Here is a 24,755-nt window from a genome sequence, read left to right on the forward strand (position 1 = left end):
AAAGTCCAAATAAAATGTAACTGAACATTGAATTAGTTATATGATCTTTCCAATTATGTCCTGAGTGGTTGACATTTGGAAATAGATTATATAGCACTTCTAGTCCTGGTAACAAGAAATTGTTTAAATCCAGAAAAGGAAGATTTCAACAAGACTTTTTATGTCCTTTTTCCTTCCTGTAATAAATATTCCAGTGAACCATTGCCTCTATGGGATGTTAGGAGTGAGAGATATTCAAACTACACAAGATAAAATTTTTGCCTTAGAAAAAATCAACCATGGAAATATGCCCAGCTGGTGATGTCTTCTTTCCCCAGAAAGATCAATTAACATAAGGGAAATTTAGGAGCAAATTCACTACACATAAGTTATATAATAAGGTATTATTTTATTTGCTATGCTAACATATTTCAAAACTGATACAAGAAAATTTAAATAAATTAATATAATTTGGATCTCTCTTTAGATTATAATTCTAGCCAAAATATGAAAAAAATTAATGTATCAGCTCCTTTGTGGTTTTGGTATTTGCACCATGTAACTCATTATTTCTCTACGACCTCATGGTATTTAATCCTCCTACTTCATAGTCAGATTCTATAACAACTTAAATGATATTAAAAATAAAATATTAACACTAAAAAGAAACATCAGGATTGTATAGTACAAGAATTCTCATTTTTTAAATTAAAAAACAGAGATTTTGTTAGGCAAAGTCCCCGGAGTAAACAAAGATTTAGAGGCAGAATTTGGACTTTGGGAATAGAAAGAGTAAAAGATTTACCTCTGCAAATCATGGATATTTTTCTAATTCATGCTCTTCTTTTTTAATATAGTGTTGCACATGTTCTTTTCTGCTTATATAGTAACATTGTGAAAAATTATAATTTCACTTTTAAAAGATAAAATTCTTTTCTTAAATTCTTGATAACTGCCTAAACAAACAACAGCAAAAACAATAAATATAAAATCTAAGGGGATAATAAAATTGTTATAAAAGATTCATATTTGATCATATTTAATTTAATGACTGACTTCATAGACTGCATTTAAAAACTACAACACAACAAATTTAAAGATGGGACTCAGACTTGTTCTAAAATAGTTGTTTAATATTTTCTTATCTTCATCACTCTTCTCACCTTCTTCCTTATTAATAGCACATCAGGAAAACTACTTCAGATCAAAGAAGAGTCAGGGAACTCAGAAGACAACTTTCAAGATATCCACACAGTCGTCTAGGTAAAAGCAATCATAACAGTTAAATTTGTGAATTATCTAATGGAAAATCCTTTAAGCAACAACAACAACAAAAGGTTTCTACGTCAAGGCTAGAGTTGCTTTCTACCTTTAAAACAATGAGACCCAAACATTTCACACATATGTTTAATAAGAAATATTAAGTGTATAATATCTACAGTGGTGCTGATGTCTTTCAGAAATAAACATTGCTTAATTATTCAAAGGCTATAAATTTGGGGTGGCATATAGTACAAAGAGCAAAATGAATACCCAAGTTAATAAACTACCCAATAATCTCTTCAAACAAATACATTGCACCTGTTTTTACGTTTAATCTCCAGAGTATATGGAAATGGCAGGAAGTAATATAGGAACTTCTACCATAAAATCTCAATCTCTCTCTCTCCTCTGTCTGTCTGTGTGTGTCTCTCTCTCTCTATATATATACACACACACACATATATACATATATGTGTAAGATATATATATATATCTCACCCTAGTCAGACCCTGCCTATCTTCTAAGGCCTATTTTAAGTCTAAGCGGTTCCTTAGGCTTGACTTTCCACTGACCCTACTATTGCACTTCAAGTCTATTCCTTATCACTTTTTGATTGTCCTGTCAGACTTCCTCACAATTTTCAAGGTCCCTCTTGCATTAATTCAGTCTGTACTACACTATAAGTTCCTCGAGGGTTGTGACTATGCTTTAGGCCTGTCTTGGATTACTAATAATACCTTCTAATGTTACCTCACTTTTCTCCTGCAAGGTCAGAGACTATTTAAATTTTCTTAGTGTGACAACCTTGGTCATAGCTAACAGAAGGAAGTCAGGTGGGGGAGGGCTGCCTCAGAAGTCAATAAAACCTGGGTCACCTACAAAACACAAGCCTATGAAAAAGATATCTGTTCATTTTTAAACTACAAAGGTATATTGGGGATGATAAATTTATTCTAGCAAAATGTCTATTCTCTCTATGATATTGGGCATTGAATTTCATCTCATTCTGTTTCATTTGCCTTCAAATCATAAAACTCCAGTTTCCTTTCTGCTGATGTAATTTTCTCTCATTATTTACACAGGATGATTACGTATTTACTCTAGAGGAGAAAGAATATATATTGAAAGGCCTTTGTCATTGAACCAGCTATGAAGCTTTAATCTATTAAGAATAGACTTCGAGTGCTGTAAATGCTTTTTATCTTTGTGTGAATTACTGTTTGGCATGCCAAGAGCAGACATCAAAAGGACCCCTAAGTTCCCCAACACGTAAGTGGCCGAGCCTCTTTGGAGTTTTCTGGTAATTCGTTGACAAAAGCCTGTTCCAAAGGCAGTCATTATGATCGTTCTAACTATAGGAAACACTTTGCAGGTAGGAAGGCTTCGTGGAAAGCCCTCCCCTACTGCGGCAACACACTTCAAGTAGGAGTTGAATGACATATACTCCACACATTCCTGTTCCATAGTCTTCAACACTCACTAGCATCTATTTTCTTCTTCTTCTTCTTTTTTTTCTTTTTAAGGGACAGAGTCTGGCTTTCTCTCCTAGGCTGGAGTGTAGTGGTGTGATCATAGCTCACTACAGCCTCAAACTCTTGGACTCAAGCCCAGGCAATCCTGATGCCTCAGCCTCTGGAGGAGCTAGGCCTACAGGCACATGCCCATACCTGGCTAAGTTATTATTAATTATTATTATTGTTTTTGCTCTTTCTGACAAAATCCTTTCAGGCAATAATAAATAGGGGCTGGGATAATTTATGTTCATGGGTTCAGAAAAATGCTACCTAATTTATATTATCTGTTCTGAACATATCTGACAAGAAAGTTTTTCTCATGAGGATCTGTGCCTCTCTATTCCATGCCTCCCTTGACCTGTTCTTTACTTGTCTCGTGTCTTTTGCCTGAAAATCAAACCACCCGAGTCTACTCTGTTAATAACAATCATCATCATAGTAGCTCCTATGAGCCAATCTCTATATTAACTTTATCATAATAGGCATAAACTGGAAATAACCCAGGATGCAAAGTAAATGAAGCCTTACTCAAGGAGTATGTACCGTATGATTCTATTTATATCAAATTCTAGAATAGACAGAACTAATCTAGGTATAAAGAAATCAGGACAGTGCTTGCCTCAAAGAATGAAGGTAGAGATTAACTAGGAAAGGATGGTAATATTACAGATGTTAATAGGGTTATTGGTTATACAAGAATATTAATTTGTCATAGCTAAGCAAATATATACTTAAGATTTGCCCATTTTGTTGAAGGTTTTATATTAAAAGAAAATACGACAAACAGATGTCCAATTCTGGTTAATAGTGTATCTGAAGTCTGCAGAGGAAAGTGCCACTTGCTTTGAATTGCATCACAAAATAATATTTGTTAGGTGACAAATTTTAGAAGAATTGCTATATAGATATGAAATAAAGCTAATAAAATAAGATGTTAACAATAAACGGTGTAGATCTATGGGTGTTCACTGTAAAATACTTTCAACTTGTGGTATGTTTGAAATGTTTCATAAACTAATCATAGTGGGAAAGGGAGTGCTAGTTAATTGTTCTTGTCAGTTTATACCTAGTAAGCCTTATTAAATTTCTGAGAATTTTTGTGCAAATACTGTTGTTACAGGAAACGGATCCCGATCCAGACCGCAAGAGAGGGTTCTTGGATCTTGCATAAGAAAGAATTCAGGGAAAGTGTGCAGTGCAAAGCAAAAGCAAGTTCATTAAGAAAGTAAAGTGGTGAAAGGACAGCTGCTCCACAGACAGAGCAGGATGTACCTGAAAGTAAGAGGAGGAACGCATCCCCCCTAGGTACAATGATTGCATATATGGGGAGATGTGTTCTGCTACAAGGGTTTGTGATAAAGGATTAATTTCATTAAATACTGTATTTTGCAAGAATCAATATTATTTTCTTTAAAGCAAAATTAGGAATGCCTTTGTTATCCAGATATCAGGGTATCTGGACGCTCCCAAGTCTGAGTCTGTTTTAGTAAACATTATTAATTTGTTCCCTTAACCATAAACATCTAGAGGCTAGGAATGCCTAACATTCTGGGAATGCAGCCCAGCAAGTCTCAGCCTCATTTTCCTAGCTCTTAACTCAAAATGGGGTCGCTCTAGTTTGAATGCCTCTGACACTATTATTCTTTGGCTTATAGAAATTTTATGACCAAACAAGACTCCTAGTATCTCTCAGAAAAGCAAGGACACTAGGTATAAGAATGATAATTACATTATATGAATTATCTTTTACTACTACTTAGAATGACTTTATTATGTGTTATATGAAAAATTTAAACTTGACTATTAAATTTAAATCAAAATAACTTGGCCTATGAATTAAGTCTAATTTTTGTGATGAGTTAGAATTTACTAAATAACATGTACTAAGTGCAACCCTAAACTTTGTTTTTTTAACAGTTGTAACTCCTAATACAGAAGGTCCTGGCACCATCTGGAGTCATGGCTAATCTCATGCATTTTCCCTAGAGGACAGAATTAACACACTGATCATAATCTCTTTAGCCATAATCTCCTTTAATCTTTTACAATCTCATTAGAACTTCCCCCAAACTCTGTAATGGACCTATTGTCAACTTCATTTAATGTATCCTTTGGTAATTCGTTATCTTAAATGGAAAATTTTATCATTTTAGAAAATTGGAAAATGTAGAAAATAATGTGAGCAAATGATTTAGCTCATATTTTACCAAAGAAAGTATTTTATACTTTTTCTGTTTTTAAACATCTATTTTTACCTGGAGATCTTTTCTGGGTACACTTTTGCATCACTGTTTGATCTTTTCCCCTAAATGTTATCTGAGGATTTTCAACATGATCATACTTGTCATTATTTTTTATTATTATATAGTGTTTCTAGAAATAAAGGTTTTGTTATTATCCTTCTACCATTCATTTATTTTGTCACTCATTAAAAATATTTATGGACTGCTTCCATGTGCTACATACTGAGAAAACTCAGGCAGCAAGATAGAGATTATTTCTATCTTCATGGAACTTACAGCCTAACAGAGTTCACTGACATTTTAAAAAGCTATGCCAGTCAATAAATAAGCACAAATTGTGCTATGCACCATAAAAGGAAAAAAATTACAAAGTTGTTTGAGAAAGGATATTGGAGAGCCTAATATTTATTTGAGTTTTAGGATACATTACAACCAACCGAGTAACTTTTGGGTTTTATGTCTGCAGGTTTATTTCTCTTATCTTTCAATAGAATTATAAACTGGGAAGGTGAAGATATTTTTTGCCTATCATGTTTATACCTCCATGTGGCAGTAAATGTAGTATATTGAACACAGAACACTAAATAAATATGTATTAATGATTTTTCTACAGGTATTTGTCTCCTTTTGAGGTTTTCTTGGTTTTTTTTTGGTGCTTGGTTTTGGTTTTGTACTGTTTTTCATGTCTTTTATCACATAAAAATCATGGCGAACCCTAAATGGTTTGATTTATAAACATAACTTTTAAGCACAAGATAAATGTTCTAAAGAAAAAGAAATGCCCAAATGTGTTTTCTCATGAGTTTAATAGTCAAAGTTCAATTATATGTTGAAAGATATGTTTCTGTGGTTTAAACAGATTAAAATATTGGTTTATCTTTATTATAAAGGAATAATCCTATTAGATATAAACTCTTTGAAGCAAGAGGCTATGCTTTAAACTGGTTTCAATCAATATCCAGTGCCTTATAAAAAGAAGGTACGGCCGGGCGCGGTGTCTCACGCTTGTAATCCCAGCACTTTGGGAGGCCGAGGCAGGCGGATCACGAGGTCAGGAGATCGAGACTATCCTGGCTAACATGGTGAAACCCGGTCTCTACTAAAAATACAAAAAATTAGCCGGGCATGGTGGCGGGCACCTGTAGTCCCAGCTACTTGTGAGGCTGAGGCAGGAGAATGGCGTGAACCCGGGAGGCGGAGCTTGCAGTGAGCAGAGATCAAGCCACTGCACTCCAGCCTGGGCGACAGAGCGAGACTCCGTCTCAAAAAAAGAAAAAGAAGGTACCTGGTAATCAATGAATGGGTAAATGAGCAAATGAATGAATGCAAAATGGCCTTCTCTTTCATCAAACTTTATGTTCTCAAGCCATACACGTTTCATCTAGACTCCACAATGCTAGACGTTTTAGGGGGAGTTTTTCGTTTTTTGTTTTTTAATGATATTCCTAAGGTTTGAGCAGAACACCATAAAGATCATAACATTAAAATGAAATCAAAATTGGCCTTTTGCTTCCATTTTAGGATTAACAGAAACACTGCAAGTTAGACTGCAAATCATCTCCCAATCAAATAAAATTCTTTTTCTTCTTTAGTTGTTACGTTTTATCTACATCCTTCTGCTATTCAGATGTTTTTCTCAAGTGACTTGGAGATTGTAGTTCCCAGAAAGATCTATTTTTACCAATATGAATGAATTGTAGCTTAAGCTCCTTCCTGGTTGAAGAAGGTAGCTATTAAAACACTAACCAATAGAGGTTGGAATACGCCCAGTGGAAAGTGAGTGTACAGGAAAGCAAGCAAGCACACTGTCAGAAAAAGGAACATTTTAATGCATTCCAATAAGGCCAAAGATGCCACTAGGGTTTGAAAGGAAACCAGTTGTGATGAGCATCAATGACTCACGAAAACCACAATTTAGTTTACTTTACAGCTCCTGCTGCTGTTTCAGATGACTTAAGTCCTAAACTCATTAAGGAAAGTCGGAGATTTCAGTACGGCCAAAGATAGGCATTGACCTATTTCCATTGACTTTCATTTCAGTGACACGATCATTGCTGGAGGCAATCCAACTTCTGTGGGTTTGACCTTTGTCATCAGAAAAATGAAAAAAATTAGATTTAATGATTTACAGGCTCCAATGCAGAATGATTGCTCCAAATATAAGGTTTTCTAAAGAGAAAGAACTTAAGTGACATTCAAAATATTTCCAATTGACACACAGAAAAGTCTTGCTGTGCATTTAGAGCTATTTCCACACATATCAAGGAAGGTTCGTGATGCCAGAGTTGCATTGGAGGTTCCCAAAGACCTCCTGGTTTTCCATATGGTAGAACCAGAACAGAAAGTCGTTCTAAGCCCTGGGAAGCAGAGTAGCTTAAAAGTCAGCTAACTTCCATTCTAATAGCAGCTTCTGTGGAGTGCAGACATCACAATGTAAAAATGTAATCATATCTTTAAATTTTCCTTGTGGAAATAAGGTGTACAATATTGAGCAAATCATTAACAGTACATAAATGGTCCACTGACAGACTTTTTTTTTTTTTTTTTTTTTTGATTTGGAGTCTCACTCTGTCGCCCTGGCTGGAGTGCACTGGAAAGATCTCAGCTCACTGCAACCTCTGCCTCCTAGGTACAGGCAATTCTCATGCCTCAGCCTCCCGAGTAGCTGGGATTACAGGCACCCGCCACCACACTTGGGTAATTTGTGTATTTTTTGTAGAGACAGGGTTTCACAATGTTGGTCAGGCTGGTCTCGAACTCCTGACCTCAGGTGATCTGCCCACCTCAGCTTCCCAAAGTGCTGGGATTACAGGCGTGAGCCACCACGCCCAGCCCAGACTATTAATTTATTAGGAAAAATAACATTTATAACAGTCAACCTAAGAACTACAATATTACTAGCAACTTACATTCATCCTGTGCTAACCTAGATCCATGCTTATCCACTCATTCTTCTGTCAAAACTAATGACTTTCTTGAGAATTTTGTGGTTTTCATTTTCATTTATTTCTATATTATTTATGTCTTGCTCTAGCTATATATCATATATATCTATATCTAAAGAAAACATTGTGATTTTTTAAATTTTATTTTTATTTTTATTTTTTTGGAGACAGAGTCTCACTCAGTCCCCCAGGCTGGAGTGCAGTGGCGCGATCTCGGCTCACTGCAAGCTCCACCTCCTGGGCTCATGCCATTCTCCTGCCTCAGCTTCCCGAGTAGCTGGGACTACAGGCACCTGCCACCACGCCCAGCTAATTTTTTGTATTTTTAGTAGAGACGGGGTTTCACCGTATTAGCCAGGATAGTCTCGATCTCCTGACCTCCTGATATGCCCACCTCTGCCTCCCAAAGTGCTGGGATTACAGGCGTGAGCCACCACTCCCGGCGTGATTTCTGTGTATACTGTTTTTAGTTTCCTGGAAATGCTTTTTTAAATTCAAACATTGTGTACTAAGATCCCTACTTGTTGAATTTAGTTGTAGTTCATTAATTGTTCACTGCTGTATAATATTCTACTGTGTGAATACAGTGCACTTCATGTATTCATTTTCTCATGGAGAGCATTTGGAGTGTTTCCAGATCAGTTGTTTTCCTGTGGCAGAGAGAGTGCAGACAGTACTGCTATCAATATTTTTGTACAGGTATCCAAGTACCTACAGTTAAACTGTAAGTAGAATGGCTGAGTCATAGGGTACACAAATGTTGAACTTTATAGACAATACCAAGTTGTCTTCCAAAGAAGTTGTACCTATGTGTACTGCCACCAACATTGTAGAAGAGATTGTATTGATCACCACTCTCTCCAACTCTTAGCAATATAAGACAATTTTTTCCAATCACATATTGGATATACATGTTCTTCATGTTAATCTTCTTTGGGTCATTATGTATGTTACGAATATCTTCTAGTTTTATCTTTTTTTTTTTTTACTGTCTAAAAGGCATCTTTTGATGAACTATGCTTTATACTAATGTAATATAATTTACTAAGTCATTTTCTTTCCTGGTTATCGCTTTTTGTATCTTGTTTTCAAAAGTCTGCTCCATCCAAGATTAGAAATATTTTATACTAGAATTTCTTCCAAAATCTTTAATTTTGCTTTTGACCTTAATACACGCGGAGTTGATTTTGGTTATGTGGCATACCATGAACTGAAGCCATTTTTCCCCCTCCATATGGCTTATCGAGTATTTTCAGCTCGGTTTTTTTGTTGTGTTTTTTTTTGTTGAGACCACGTCTCACTGTGTTGCCCAGGGTGGAGTGCAGTGGCACAAGATCTCAGCTTACTACAACCTCCACCTCCTGGGTTCAAGTGATTCTCCTGCCTCAACCTCTGGAGTAGCCGGGACACTACAAGGCATGGGCCACAACGCCTGGACACTTTTTTTTTTTTTTTTTTTGTGGAGAGAAGGTTTCACCATGTTGACCAAACTGGTCTCAAAACTCCTGACCTAAGTGATTCACCTGCCTCAGCCTCCCAAAGTGCTGAGATTATAGGCATGACCACCATGCCTGGCCTCAGCTCTCTTTTTTAATAGTCCTTCCTTTTTCAATAATCTACTATGTCATCTCTGTTGTATACCAAAGTTCCGTATATGCTTGGATTGTTTCTAAGTTCTGTTGATTGATTTCTCTATCCCTGCATCTATACTGTATTCTTAATTGCTATAGCTACTTTGTAAGTATTTTTATCTAGTAAAACAAGTCTTCCTTTTTCATTTTTCTTCTCTAACAGCATTTTGGCAATTTAAATGGAAGATAAGAGGGCAATTATAAGTCCTCTCATCTTCATTTAAATTTTAGAATTATATTGTCAAGTTTTTAAGATAACCTTGATGGAATTTTTAATTGAATTTTAAAAAGTGGTTAAGTTAAAGTAAGGTCTTTAGGGTGGGCCCTAATCCAATATGACTGATGTCTTTATAGGGAGAAAATATTAGACACAGATCATATAAAGACACAACAAGAAGGTAGCCTCTGCAATCCGCAAGCCAAGGAAGAGAAGCCCAGATCAATTTTTAAAAATTACCATCTTTATAATATTGTGTTTTTTGTGCTAGACCATAGGATATCTGGCCAGTTATTTAGGTTTCTTTAAGGCCTTTCATTAAAGCTTTATATTTCTATACTTTTCTATGAATTATTCTTGTATATCTCTTGTTTGACTATACCTGTGTACTTTAAATTTTGTTACTATTGAAAATGATGTTTTTAGGTTACATTTTCTAACTATTTTAACTATATCTTCCTGTCTCTACTTTTTTCAATTTTAAACAGTCTAGTCTTAAACCACTCACTGTATTTTGAGCTATGAATTAATTTAGCAGCATTCAAATAAATACATTAGACTTTCCCAATCCTATGTACTTCCCTTTTTCACCACTCTATTACTCTTCTCTAACAAGGTAAAGTCTTTGATGCTCAGCAGGTTCTTGTTAAATGCTAGTCACCAAGCTAACATTGTCAATGTTTTTCCTAGGGTCACTCACAGAACACCAACATTTTCATTAAATAAGAAAAAAACAACATTTGCCTTTCTCATCTCTTTGGGGAGAAAAACAACATAAAGATGTTTTCAATTTCCTCATGGGCAAATTGCCCCATCCTCATCCATCCCAATATCAAATTTTACTGCATCCCAAAGGGACATTTTATAGTCCTGACATGATTAAATTAAAAAAATAAGGGCTAGAGGAGGAAAATAAATTTGAAATCTTCCATTTATTGTATCTTCTGCTTGGAGAGAAAACATACAAATTATTGCATAAGATGTCTGAGAAGCTCAGTCATAAATAAATGCTTAACAATGCTTATCTAATGTTTCCCAAATGTTACCTAACAGTATAATATTTTAACTATATTAAAATCCTTCAAGATATTCTTTAAGAAATGCAAGAATAAAGAATGAGTAGTTCATGTCTGGCAAAATGTCCAGTCTAATATTAGGTCCTTGTGGTCAAGCTATATATTAACTGTAATATATAATATGAAGAACACTGAATATATTTTACATTAAAATAACAGAAAGTAAAATTCTCCATTAGATGCAACTCTTACTGCAGAGGGAAAAATAACTTGCTTCCATTTTTTCATTACCTCAAGAATATTAATGACATTGTATCCAAGCAACAAGATGGGAACACTAATTATCTTATCATACTTGGATGATTAAATTTGCTGTCATATAAAAAAGAGGTATATTAATACCAAAAGACAGCTTTCTTACAACTAAATAGGAAATATATATATATATATATATATACTTCCCGTATTTCCAATATATATAAAATAGTCTTTAATCAACTGTTCAGTTTTTGATGCACAATAATGAAGGGTAGTGATAGGGACCCAATCTGACCAATTCTTTAAAATATCTCTTCTATTAAAATTCAAGGTTCTGGCTGAAGAAGTAAGATTTAGAAAGGAGAGAGGCAGATAGATGGGTCCTAGAAAGAAAGCAATGGAAAAAACTAAAATCTATCTTAGTGTTTATAGGAAGAAGTGGTAGTGTTTTCTAGGGGCCTGTTGTGTGCACAAATCTCTATGATATTTGTTTGGATTTTTAAAACCTATTTTAAATTTATTTTAATTGTGGAAAATAAATGTAGCATAAAATTTACCATCTTAGCCATTTTTAAATGTACATTTCAGTGGTATTAAGTGCATTCATATTGTTGTGCTACTATCACTACCATCTACCCATGAACTCTTTTCGTCTTACAAAATTAAAATTCTGTATCTATTAAATAATTATTTCATATATCCTCCTCTCCCAAACCTTGCAATCACAATTCTACTTTCAATCTCTATGAATTTACTACTTTAGGTACCTCATTTAGTGGAGTCATGCAATATTTGTCCTTTTGTAACTGGGTTATTTTATTTAGCATAATGTTTTCAAGGTTCATCTATGTTGTGAGAAATGTCAGAACCTTCTTCCTTTATATACCCTATTGTATTCATCCATTCATCTGTTATTGCACACTCATTTTACTTCCACAAGTTGATTATCATGAAGAATGCTAGTATGAACACTGGTGTGCAAATATCTTTGAGTCCCTCCTTTCAATTATTTTGAGTATATATACCCAGAAGTGAAATTGCTGGATCATAGTCTAATTCTATGTTTAAATTTTGAGAAATAACCACACTGTTTTCTAGTTTTCTACAGTGTCTGCAGCATTTAGTTTCCCTCCAACTGTGCACAGGTTTCCAGTTTCTCCCTGTCTTCACCAACACTTGTTATTTCCTGCTTCTTTAATAATAACCATTCTAGTACATAGGTGTCATCTCATTTACATTTGCCTAATAATTAGTGATGTTAAGTGTCTTGTTATCTGGTCATTGGTCATTTGTAGGTTTTCTTCGAGGAAATGTCTATTCAAGTCCTTTGCCTATTTTAAAATGTCTATTTTTTGTTGTTGATTTGTAGGAATTCTTCATATATCCTGTATATTAACCCCTTATCAGATCTATGATGTGAAATATTTTCTCCAATTCCAGGAGTTGTCTATTTGCTCTATTGATTGTGCCCTAAATGCAGGGCACAGACGTTTTAATTTCAAAATAGTCTAATTTATCTTTTATTGCCTGTGCTTTTGGTGTTATATGTAAGAAGTCATTGTCAAATCTAATGTCACAAAGCTTTTAGCCTATAGTTTCTGCTAAGACATTTATTGTTGTAGGTCTGTTATGGGCTGAACTGTATTTCCCTAAAATTCATATGTTAAAGCCCTACACTTCAGTAACTCGAAATAGAATCATATTTTAATATAAGATATTTTATTTTATTTATTTATTTTTACTGTTATTTTGTTCATTTTTCTTTTGAGACAGAGTCTTCTTCTGTCACCCAGGCTGGAGTGCAGTGGCATGATCTCAGCTCACTGCAACCTCCGCCTCCCAGGTTCAAGCAATTCTCCTGCCTCAGCCTCCTGAGTAGCTGGGATTACAAGTGCACGCCACCACTAATTTTTGTATTTTTAGTAGAGATGGGGTTTCACTATGTTGGTCAGGCTGTTCTCGAACTCCTGACCTCGTGATCCGCCCACCTCGGCCTCCAAAGTGCTAGGATTATGGCGTGAGCCACCACGCCCAGCCAATATAAGATATTTTAAAAGGTGGTTAAGTTAAAATAAGGTCTTCAGGGTGGGCCATAATGCAATATGACTGATGTCTTTATAGGGAGAAAATATTAGACAAAGATCATGTCAAGACATAACAAGAAGGCAGCCTCTGAAATCTGCAAGCCAAGGAAGAGAGGCCTCACCAGACACCAAACCTGCCGACAACATAATCTTGGAATTCTAGTCTCCAAAATTGTAAGAAAATAAGTTTCTGTTATTTAAGCCCACCCAGTCTATGGTATTCATTATGGCATCCCTAAAAACTAGTACAGGATGTATGGAGTTAGTTTTTTTAATTACATTTTTGTTTTGAGATAATACATATTTATATACAGTTGTGTATCCCTCACCCAGTTTCTTCTAATGGTAACAGGTTATAGAACTAGAGTATAAATATCACAAGCAGGATATTGACACTTAGACAAGACACGTTTTATTCAGATTTACCCAATTTTACTTTCACTTGTGCATATGTATGTGTGTGTGTATATATACAGTTCTATACAATTTTATCACATGTGTGTATTCATTTATCAACCACCACAGTCAAATACTGGATCCCTTGTGTTGCCCTTTTATAACACAAATTCTTAACATATGGCAATGGCTTAACTGTTCTCCACATTTATAATTTTGCCATTGTAAGGATTATATATAAACAAAATCATACATTATATAGGCATACCTTGAAGATACTGCAGGTTTGGTTCCAGACCACTACAATAAAGCAAATATCACAATAAATCAGTTCATGCAAATTCTTTGGTTTCCCAGTGCATATACAAGTTCTGTTTACATTATACTATAGCCTACTGAGTGTGCAAAAGCATTATGTCTAAAAAAAATATACATACCTTAATTAAAAATACTTTTTTTACTAAAAAAATGCTAATGATTATCTGAGCCTTCAGCAAGTCCTAATCTTTTTGGTGGTAGAGGGGCTTATCCCAGTGTTGACGGCTGCTGACAGATCAGGGTGGTGGTTGCTGATGTTTGAGATAGCTGTGGCGATTTTTTAAAATAAGGTAAAAATGAAGTGTGCTATGTCACGTGACTCTTCCTTCCATGAACGATTTCCCTGTAGCAGAATCCTGCTGCTGCTTTATCAACTCAGTTTATAGAATATTCTAAAACCTTTGTTGTTATTTCAACTGCATTCACAGTGTCTCCACCAGGAGTAGATTCCATCTCAAGAAATCACTTACTTTGCTCATTCATAAGAAGCAACTCCTCATTTGTTCAAGTTTTGCCATGAGACTGCAGCAATTCAGTCACATCTTCATGCTCCACTTTAGTTTTAGTTCTCTTAATGTTTCCATCACATCTGCAGTTACTTTCTCCACTGAAATATCAAACCCCTCAAAGTTATTCATGAGGGTTGGAAGCAACTTATTCCAAACGCCTGTGGATGTTGATATTTTGACCTCCTTCTATGAACCATGAATGTTCTTAATGGTATCTGGACTGGTAAGTCCTTCTCAATTTACTTCCTTCAGATTTATCAGAGGAATATGATCTACAACAGCTATAGGCTTACAAATGTATTTCTTTAATAATAAGACATGAAAGTCTAAATTACTCCTTGATCCATGGACTTCAGAATGGATATTTTGTTAGCAGACATTAAAACAATGTTAATCTCCTTGTTTGTCTTCATCAGAGTTCTTGGGTTACCAGGTCTATTACCAATAAGCAGGAATATTTTGAAAGAAATCTTTTTTTCCTAAGCAGTATGTCTCAACAGTGATCTTAAAATATTCAGTAAACGGCCAGGCATGGTGGCTCATGCCTCTAATCCCAGCACTTTGGGAGGCCGAGGCAGGCAGATCACGAGGTCAGGAGATTGAGACCATCCTGGCTAACACGGTGCAACCCCATCTCTACCAAAAATGCAAAAAAATTAGCCGGGCGTGGTGGTGGGCACCTGTAGTCCCAGCTACTTGGGAGGCTGAGGCAGGAGAATGGTGTGAACCCAGGAGGTGGAGCTTGCAGTGAGCCGAGATCATGCCACTGCACTCCAGCCTGGGTGACAGAGCGAGACTCTGTCTCAAAAAAAAAAAAAAAAAAAAATTCAGTAAACATGCCGTTAACAGATGTCTTGTTATTCAGGCTTTGTTGTTCCATTTGTAGAGCACAGGCAGAGTAGATTCAACGTTAGTCTTAAGGGCCCTAGGATTTTCAAAATGGTAAAAGAGCACTGGTTTCAACTTAAAGTTATCAGCTGCATTAACCCCTAATAAGAGAGTCAGCCTGTTTTTTGAAGCTTTGAAGCTAGACATTGATTTCTCCTCTATAGCTGTGTTAGTCTTCAATAGCCTCTTTTTCCAACAGAAGGCTATTTTGTCTACATTGAAAATCTTTTGTTTAATTTAACCTCCTTCTTCAATAATTTTTGTTAGATCTTCTGGATACTTGCTACAACTTCTCCATCAGCACTTGCTGCTTCACCTTGTACTTTTATGTTGTGGAGACGGCTCCTTTTTTCAAGTCTCATGAACCAATATTGCTGCCTTCTTCTGTGGCTTTCTCACCTCTCTCAGCCTTGACAGAATTGACAGTTATGGCCTGGCCCTAGATTAGGCTTTTTGGCTTAAGAGAATGTTATGGCTGGTTTGATCTTCCATCCAAACCACTAAGACTTTCTCCATTTCAGCAACAAGGCTTTTTCACTTTCTTATAGTTTGTTCATTCACTGGAGTAGCACTTTTGATTTCCTTCAAGATCTTTTCCTTTGCTTCCACAACTTGACCAGGTGTTTGGCATAAGAGGCCTAGTTTTCAGCCTGTCTCGGCTTTTGATATGCTTTCCTCACTAAATTTAAATATTTCTAGCTTTTGATTTAAACTGAGAGACATGCAACTCTTCCTTTCACTTGAATACATAAGAGGCCATTGTAGGTTAAAACTGGCCTAATTTCAATATTGTGTCTCAGGGAATAGGGAGGCCTGAGAAGAGGGAAAGAGATGGGAGAGTAGCCTTATCAATGGAGCCCTCAAAATGCATACATTTATCAATTAAGTTTGCTATATTATCTACAGAATTTATGGCACCCTGTAACAATTACAATAGTGACATCAAATATTACTCATTACAGATCACCATAACAGATATAATAATAATGAAAAAGTTTGAAATATTCAGAGAATTACCAAAGTGTGACACAGAGTCACAAAGTGAATACATGCCATTGGAAAAATGGTGCCACCAGACTTCCTTGATACAAGGTTGTCATAAACCTTCAAGTTGTAAAAAATATCTCAATCTCCAAAGTACAATAAAGCAAAGCACAATAAAACAAGGAATGACTGTATAACCGTTGGGAGTTTCTCTCAGTATAATTCCTTTGACATTCTTCCAGGTTGTCATTTGTATCAGTAGCTCATTCCTTCTAACTGTTGAGTAATAGTCTATGGTAGGCATGTAACAGCATTTAATTAGCCATTTACCTGTTAAATTTTATCTGGGTTACTTAGAGTTTTGGGCTATTATCCTTACATCAACTATTTTATTCTTTGCTTTTGTTTGTTGCCCTGTTCCTCTTTTCATGCCTTCCTGTGGGTTAATTGAACATTTTCTAGTTTTCCATTTTGATTTGCATATACTGTTTTGTGTTGTATCTTTCTGTATAGTTTTCTGAGTAGCTGCTCTGTATGGAGTTCTTAAAATCAATTTTCCTAATTGCCTCTTAAGTTAACTATTACTATTCCTATATCACAGATAAGAAAACTGAGGCTGAAACAGTATGTAGCATGTCCCAGATCACATAACTAGTAAGTGCAGAGCTGGAATCTGAACCTAAGCCTGTCTTACTTCAGAATCTACTGTCTTGCTACCATTGGCTGCAGGGCAAAGTGGGAAAGCCTCACTCATTATGAGCCATCTTTACTAGGGAGGAAATTGACAAGATTTGGAAGCACTGAGTAAGGATCCAAAATGTCGTATCTCAAGGCTTTTGCTCTTGTTCTTCCTTTAGTCTGTGATGCTTCTTCTTTAGTCTCTTTCTACCTATCTAAACCCAACTTACTGGAATGCAGCCACCTCTATTAATCCTTCCTCAATTGCCTTACCTCTCCACTGTAGAAAGTGATTGTTTTCCTTTGGTTTCTGCATAGCAGTTTATTTATACCTCTCTCCTGTCCTGGATTCTGGCTAGCTATTCATATACTCCTTGCTTCCTGTCTGATTGGAAAAACTTTGAGAAAATGAACTAAGACATAATTAATCTTTGTCATCTCTAGCTAGAACAGTATCCAGCATGCAGTAGTTGATCTAGCAAATATTTACTGAGCTCAGTGAAACTGAATTAGTACTTAGAAGTTCTGAGTAAATCTGCTAAGTTATTTGGAAGGAGAGTTAGTAAGAACCTTCCTAGATAATTAACAGATAATTACCTCCTTGATAGATTATATCTTTTACATGTGTCATGGAGAATTTTCAAGAGTTGATAAGTAGAAAGCAGATCAATTCGATTAATTAACAGGTGGGGAATTCCTCGCTCCTATTTAGAAAATTCTTCAGGTTATAAAAGTTTCGTTTAAAAAATTGTGTAAAGCTCAAATATCCTGGTACCCACAGAAAGAAAGTAAGTTTTTTATTTTTATTTTAATAATTGTTGATCAAACATGGTGAAATATCTCTTTCAGGATTATCTCTAAATTCAGAAAAAAGATAAGCTAGCAAATGTTTACCAAGATCACATATTTAAAACCTACTCTAGGAGAAAAAAAGTCATTTAGTTGACATAATGACCCTTTTATACGTTTAAGCAGTGCTTTGCTTTAAAAGCCATAAAAATATATGTACAGTAATACAGTAATATACTCATCTCTCATTCTAAAACAACTACTATAAACCATGATTTGTAAGAGTTTTAAACATAAACGCTTTACTAGGAGGACATGAATACGATTTATATTGCTGTACTGTTCCTTCCTAAGTGCTTCTTGAAGTCCATTTTCCTCATAAATTGTGGCTTCTCAAGTAGAATAGAAGTACTATTGAACGTTATTAATGCAACTCTATTTTTAAAAAATAAATTAAATTTGATTTTTTGAATATGACTAGTCAAAAGAGGAAGAATTGCATGAATCTTTAATTTTAATTTAATTAGGAATAAATATATGCACAGTGATTACTCATCTTTAAGATTAATAATCATAAATCTTCGAGTTAAAGAGATCTTGACCACAGCTTAGTGTTACCCAGATGAATTAGTCTGACTGTACACTGCAGATAATTATAAAATGATCCAAGATTCATAAGTATGCACAGTGCTTTACAGTTTATAAAATACATTTAAATGGTCATGATGGGAGAGCACAGATTTGGAGACTAAACTTAGGGAAGTTGTTTAGTCTGGCAATTTCATTTCATCTTTTCTAGTACCTAATCATCAATGGTTCATTATCTACAAGGTATGAACATACTATTTTACAACATATGTGCTCTTCTCTTGCTCCGGTGACCTTTGTCTGTCTCCCCTCATGTACCTTGTATTTCACTGCCCATTTTTCAATTCATGCCATGTTTCAAAGTGACTTCACTTTGCCCTCACTTTGCTTCTTTCCATCAAACTAAAGCCTGTTTGTGTCCTAAAGAGAAGCCTGAGTTTCATGTCTCTTACAAAATTATCTAAACTACTCCAAAATTTCACATGCTGTCTTTCTTCTACGTGCCACATATTCATTCATCAAGCATTTGAGTTCATAGGTACTTTGCTACCTATGGTAAGCTGTATTCTCTGCCTGCAGCATTTTCGACATTTTTTAGATGCATTGCTCATAGTAGGTGAAATGAAGCGAATAAACTCTGCATCCAACCAACATTATAGACATATGGATAGCCATAAAATTTCCGCATCCAACCAACATTATAGCCATGTATATAGTTAGGGAACATCCAGGAGGGACTCAACTTCTTATTTTTGGTTGTTCTTTGGGGTAACTATTTCTCAAAAACTCCTAGTTAGCATGAATCATATCACATCCTCCACTAGAATATAAATCCACAAAAATAAATACTCTTTTTTTCTTACTGTTGTACTCCAGATAACTAGAGCAGTACCTGGTCCATGTAGGCACTGAATTATATTGGTTGCATGCAGAAATCTTAGAGTTATTTGCTTCATTTTGCCTACTATGAGCAATGCATCTAAGAAATGTTCATGACATATTTGACAAATGAATTTTAATAAGAGAGATATATCTTGGTCCTAGATATTTCAATCTTCACTATTATCTATACTTTCACTAAGGAGCAAGACATAAGTAGGATTTAAAATGTGCAGAGAAGAAAATGTAGCAAAAGACAAAAGCATAGGTCTTGGATGGCTGTGCTCCTTTTAAATCCTCTATCTGAAAAAATTTTGATATGAAAATAAAAATTTAATTTAATTCTTCTTTTATTGATTATTTTTTATTTCATACATTGTTAGGTTAAATTGTTATCCTTAGCTTTAATATTTTTACTTTGAAAGATGCTATTGCCAAAAATAAAAGCTAAATATTTTTTCAAAGATAATTTTTCTTTTTATCACCATGAGACTTAAGACACTCCTCTTAGTTGAATAATCTCAATGTCGTTTTTCCTCTATGTGTCATGCAGGACATGAATGACAAGGGACCAGCAATAGAAGTCTTGCTAAATAGGAGGGGTTCTGACTGCATCCTTATCAGAAAGAGGGTGAGCTGGCAAAGTCAAGAAGCAAATTTAGGAAAATTAATTGAACAATAGCAAAAATGCAAGTTCATTAAAGTTTAGTAAAGGCAAAAGAGAAACTGGTAATTCCCATTAATAAACAATCAAGTTGTTGGGTTTGTTGGGTTTTGTTTTGTGTTTTTTTTTTACTTACTTTTTGTTTTTATTTTTGTTTTTGTTTTAGATGGAGTCTCACTAAGTTGTCCAAGCTCGACTAGATAGACTAGAACTCCTGGGCTCAAGTGACCCACCTGCCTCAGCCTCCCAAGTAGATGGGATCACAGGTGTGTATCTTTCCATCCAACTCATATAATCAAGTTCTGAGCAACTTATGCTCTCAAATATTATTAAATGATACTCCCAAAGGAACTCTTATATGCCAGACTTAGATTTCCATACATCTGCTCAAGATAGAACATTTGAATTTGACACATGGCTTGCTGTCTGACAGCCAAAAATTCAGTTTTGGCAGTATCAGTGTCTTTGTCAGTAGTAAAACAACATTTATACCATTATTTCAATATATTATTACAATGTCTTTTCAACATTGTTTCTTATAACCCCAAAACTTTTCAAAGGTGTTGCTTGTTTAGGAAGGTGGGAAAGTGGGGTAAGAATGATGAAGTAGGAAGTAGGGATTTTTAATTTTTAAAACATAAACTTTTAAATTTATGTTTAAGACAATACAAGATTTTGTTTTAAAAAGTTGTTGCTAGAAAAAGAGCTTGAAAATTACTGCTTTTTAAAACAAGAGTGAATATGGAAATAATGTGTTGATACTAATGATGAAAATCGTAGGTATCATACATTTAAAATTGTTGCAAATATAGAAAACAATAGGCCTGCCAACAGCAAAACATTTTTAGCCTGCAATACTCATTGCCTTTAAGCTGGGAGACTATCTATTCCTCGGCGGAAGAATGGGGAAATTAAAGAACATGAATAAAATGCCACGAATATACTGTGACTGCATCTAACAAGGGAGGTGTGATGAGGAATTTAAAAAAAATTTTTTTAGCTTTTTTTGGAAACAAAGTCCCATGGTTGAAACACACAAACATGTTCAAGTTTGTTGCACATTTTCAGGAATACAGTGTATTCGAAAGAAAGTGGCCTGCACTATAAATCACGCAGGTAGGAATTGTTCTGAGCCCAAGAAACTTCAACATCTCAGAACTGGCTAACAACTTTTAATTCCTATAAAAGAAAGTTTTGACTCAGGTATGTTTTATGACTGCCTCTGGGACCACGACACTGATATGCAGGATTTTTCAGCTTTGACACTACTGACACTTAGGGTAGGAAAATTCTTTATCATGAAAGGAGTTGTCTGAGCCTTGTAGTATGTTTCAAAGCATCCTTGACCTCTACCACTACATTCCAGTAGCATCCACCCTCTCCCACCCCATCTCCAACTTTCTCTCCACCCTGAAGAGTGACAAAATGTCTCCAAACAATGCCAAGTGTCCCATGGTGGTATATTGCCTCTCTAGAGAACTACTGATATAAACTATAGGACCAAGCCTGACAGAAGAGCATAACCACAAAGTGATGCTAGGATTACTTCACGTGTTTTCTGGACTAAAGAAATCCAAATGAAACAACATTATTGGTTAAAGTCATTGTGTTTCAGTACCTAACAATTTCTCAACTGTTATACTTTAGGTCTTGCTTTCCAAGCATTACTAAATGGGCAAATTCAGCTGAGACCATTATATTAATATTGTCGACTTTGTTAGTTTATAAGACATCATTCTACTGCTGTCTTGTACTTCAGTTTGGTGTTTTATGACCTGTAAATATAACATCTAGGTGAGAGGTTTATACTTTCGTGTAAGTGTCTTTGAATGTTCCTTATAGGTAAAATTAGTGCTATAAAATATGACCTCTTGAATTTCACTGGGTTTTAAATAAGAATTGTTGATAACTTGAAAACTCTTGTCTTTAATTTTTAATAAAAGTTCTAAGTATGTCAAATTAAAAATTGTGGTAGCTTAATTTTTATTCTATGAATAATTTACAACACAGATGGAACTAACTGACAGCTCTTAGGACCTTTTCAACAAATATTAAGTTAGCATCTACCAAATGTGAGGCATAAGAAATGAAGTGCTGAATGCTAATTTAATGCCTCTTAAAGACCTCTCTGTCTGAAGTTTGTGTGTTTACCATCTTTTTTTTTTTTTTACTATTTATTATGTATAATTTTTACTAACTCAGACTGTTGCTCTTTGTTGCTACAATCACTTGGAGATAAAACTTACTTTTGTATGTTTAAGAACTAAATCTCCGTATCTAATCAGGATCTCTTCTAGGCTCCAGAAGTTCACCTCCAACTCTTTACGAGGAAGTTCAGTTTAATATTTTTATTTGCACCTGAAATGCAACAAATAAAAATGATCTTTATTCACTCTTCATCCCCTGAGCTTCTATCAGATAGGTATCTCAGAATTTCTAGTCTGCCATACTGTGAGAAACAGAAATCTTGATGCTTTTTATTGCCACTCAACAGACCTGGTCTGGATCTGATCTATTGCAATAATTTTGTATTGTCTACCAGTGCCTATCAAAATAAACTATACTTTGGTTGTCATTCAAGACCCTTCTTAGACTATAAAAAGCCTACCTTTATATTTGGTTTGCCTTTTGACCCTTGACTCGAGCCAGGCTGACTTCCTATTGTCTGAATCCACCATGTCCATTCCTGCCTTTTCACTTCTCTCATGAACACATTCCAAAACGGTTGCTGACATGAAGTCATCCAGATTTTAGTTTATAGCAATTTAATCTGTTTTCTGAATTCAGTTATTCTATATCATTTAACGTAAAAAAGTTTATGTCGGTCCTGCTTAAAATCATCTAGTGCTTTCCACTGCAGTTAAAATATACTAAATAATATGGGTCATGACAGCTCCTTCAAATTTAACTGGGCATACTGTTTTTGTCTGCTAGGGCTGGAAGTTCTAAACTTGAACCATTCTCTCTTGAATCATTCTCAAATAAACTGACCACCTTTCCCAAAAGCATGTCTAAGTAATCAGCTTGTACTTCTCTTTCTGTGTAGACTATAATTCCACAGTTCATCATATGTTTCCTCTTTGTCATGCTTCAGTTCAAATTCCATCTTCTCATACAAGACTCTCCTGATTACCCAGTGTAAAATGTCCTGCCTTCGCCCTGTTTTACTTTCTCTATAGAATTTATTTCCATGCATAATTAATTTGTTGTTTTTTTTTTTCTCTTTAACACAGGGAAGTTATTTCTCTGGCTCACTCTTTTATCTCCAGAGGTTTGAACAAACTTACACACAGTGGTAGTTTAAAAAATATTTGTAGAATAATTGAATGAATAAGTTCATGTTAAAAGTAGACCAAAGGTTTCCGCTTCCATGAATAGCCAAGCTCTTATTATATCAGCTTTCTTGTAGATAACTATAAACTATAGACACACACACACACACACACACAGCATTGCTCTAGATTACACTGCAGTCCTTGCCATAAAATTGACTAAAACTCTGATAGGAACTTGCAGTCTTGCATGAAGTGCCAGATGATTCAACATGAAAAGCGAGGGAGAAAATTTTCAGAGAGAAGAAATCTATCAAGGAGGAACTTTAAATGCAGTGCCTAAACTCTGCCCAAATTTCTTGATGTGCCCTGAACCATGAATATGCAAGACATAGGCAAAGCAGTCTACCTAAGTCTGAAAGAAATGAACTGAAAAAGCTGCCACCCACCAGAGGGAAGACAAAATTGGCCAAGGCCTCTGTTGCAACTGAATCACAATTGACCTTCTCTCTACCCAACCTTGGTTCTCATACATCCTTATGGATTGTTCCCAAAAGCACTTTTGTCATGGATTTGTTCCCAAAAGCACTTCCTAGTAAATCACCTGCATGCTAATCTTTACCATAGAGTTTGTTTCCAGGGAATTGAATATAAGATAATAACAGAGATTTGAAGGCAGACCCCACCATTTACTATTGAAGCTACTTCTTTAATTCTTTGGGTAAGTTTGAAGCTTTCATGGATTTTATGAAGATTTAATGAGGAAGCAGACATGTGAGTAGTATTATATGTAACACTCTCCACAGAACTAAGCCTTATTTAAGATAAAAAACTTTACAAAGGTGTTACTTAACTGGTGTTTTCTATGTTGAGCAACTAAAACTCTATTTTTTAAACACACTTTTTAATCTGATGTAATTATACATTAATGTGAATTAAATGCAAAAATTATAAGTATCGGCTCAATGCATATGCACAGCTATGAAACTACCACTCAGAGCAATCTATGAAACATTTTTCAGCACCCGACTCCTCACTTAATACTGCCACCAGAGACAACAATTACTCTGATTTTTTTTTTCCTGTTCTTGAACCCATATGGGTGGAATTGTACAGTATATGCTATTTTATGTCTGGTTTTTCCCACTCAACATAACTGGGTTCATCTATGCTATTGTGGAAATTAGTAGTATGTTCTTTATTTACTTATTTATTCATTTATATTTTATTTATTTATTTTTTTTTTTTTGAGACAAAGTCTGGCTCTATCGCCCAGGCTGGGGTACAGTGGCATGATTTTAGCTCACTGAAAACTCCACCTCCTATGCTCAAGCCATCCTCCCACCTCAGCCTCTCAAGTAGCTAGGACTACAGGTGCATAGCACCATGCCCGGCTAATTTTTGTATTTTTTTGTAGAGACAGGGTTTTGCCATGTTGCCCAGGCTGGTCCCAAACTTGTGAGCTTAAGCGATCTGACCACCTCGGCCTCCCAAAGTGCTGGGATTACAGGGGTGAGCCACTGTGCCTGGCCTAGTAGTTTGTTCTTTTTTTAATCATAGTGATTCTTAAAAGAATATATCACAATTTACTCACCTATTTTACTCCTTATCACTTAAGTTGATTCTTGTGTTTGGCTAC

General features: G+C 35.2%; 1 long non-coding RNA gene across 2 annotated transcripts in view; it reads left to right on the top strand.

The window, feature by feature from the left end:
- The window catches only part of LOC129033900 (uncharacterized), a 122,488-nt gene that overhangs the window by 29,369 nt on the left and 68,364 nt on the right, over positions 1-24,755 (top strand). The window contains exons 2-6 of one of the 2 annotated variants that reach the window (XR_010125780.1): positions 1,161-1,242; positions 2,326-2,512; positions 3,878-4,062; positions 13,189-13,325; positions 20,011-20,110. This is a non-coding gene — a long non-coding RNA (uncharacterized LOC129033900). The remainder of the gene's footprint in view (positions 1-1,160; positions 1,243-2,325; positions 2,513-3,877; positions 4,063-13,188; positions 13,326-20,010; positions 20,111-24,755) is intronic. The other variant, XR_008501703.2, reaches the window with a different exon arrangement.

The sequence above is a fragment of the Pongo pygmaeus genome, chromosome 2 (assembly GCF_028885625.2).
Source record: "Pongo pygmaeus isolate AG05252 chromosome 2, NHGRI_mPonPyg2-v2.0_pri, whole genome shotgun sequence".
NCBI classification, from domain to species: Eukaryota; Metazoa; Chordata; class Mammalia; order Primates; family Hominidae; genus Pongo; species Pongo pygmaeus.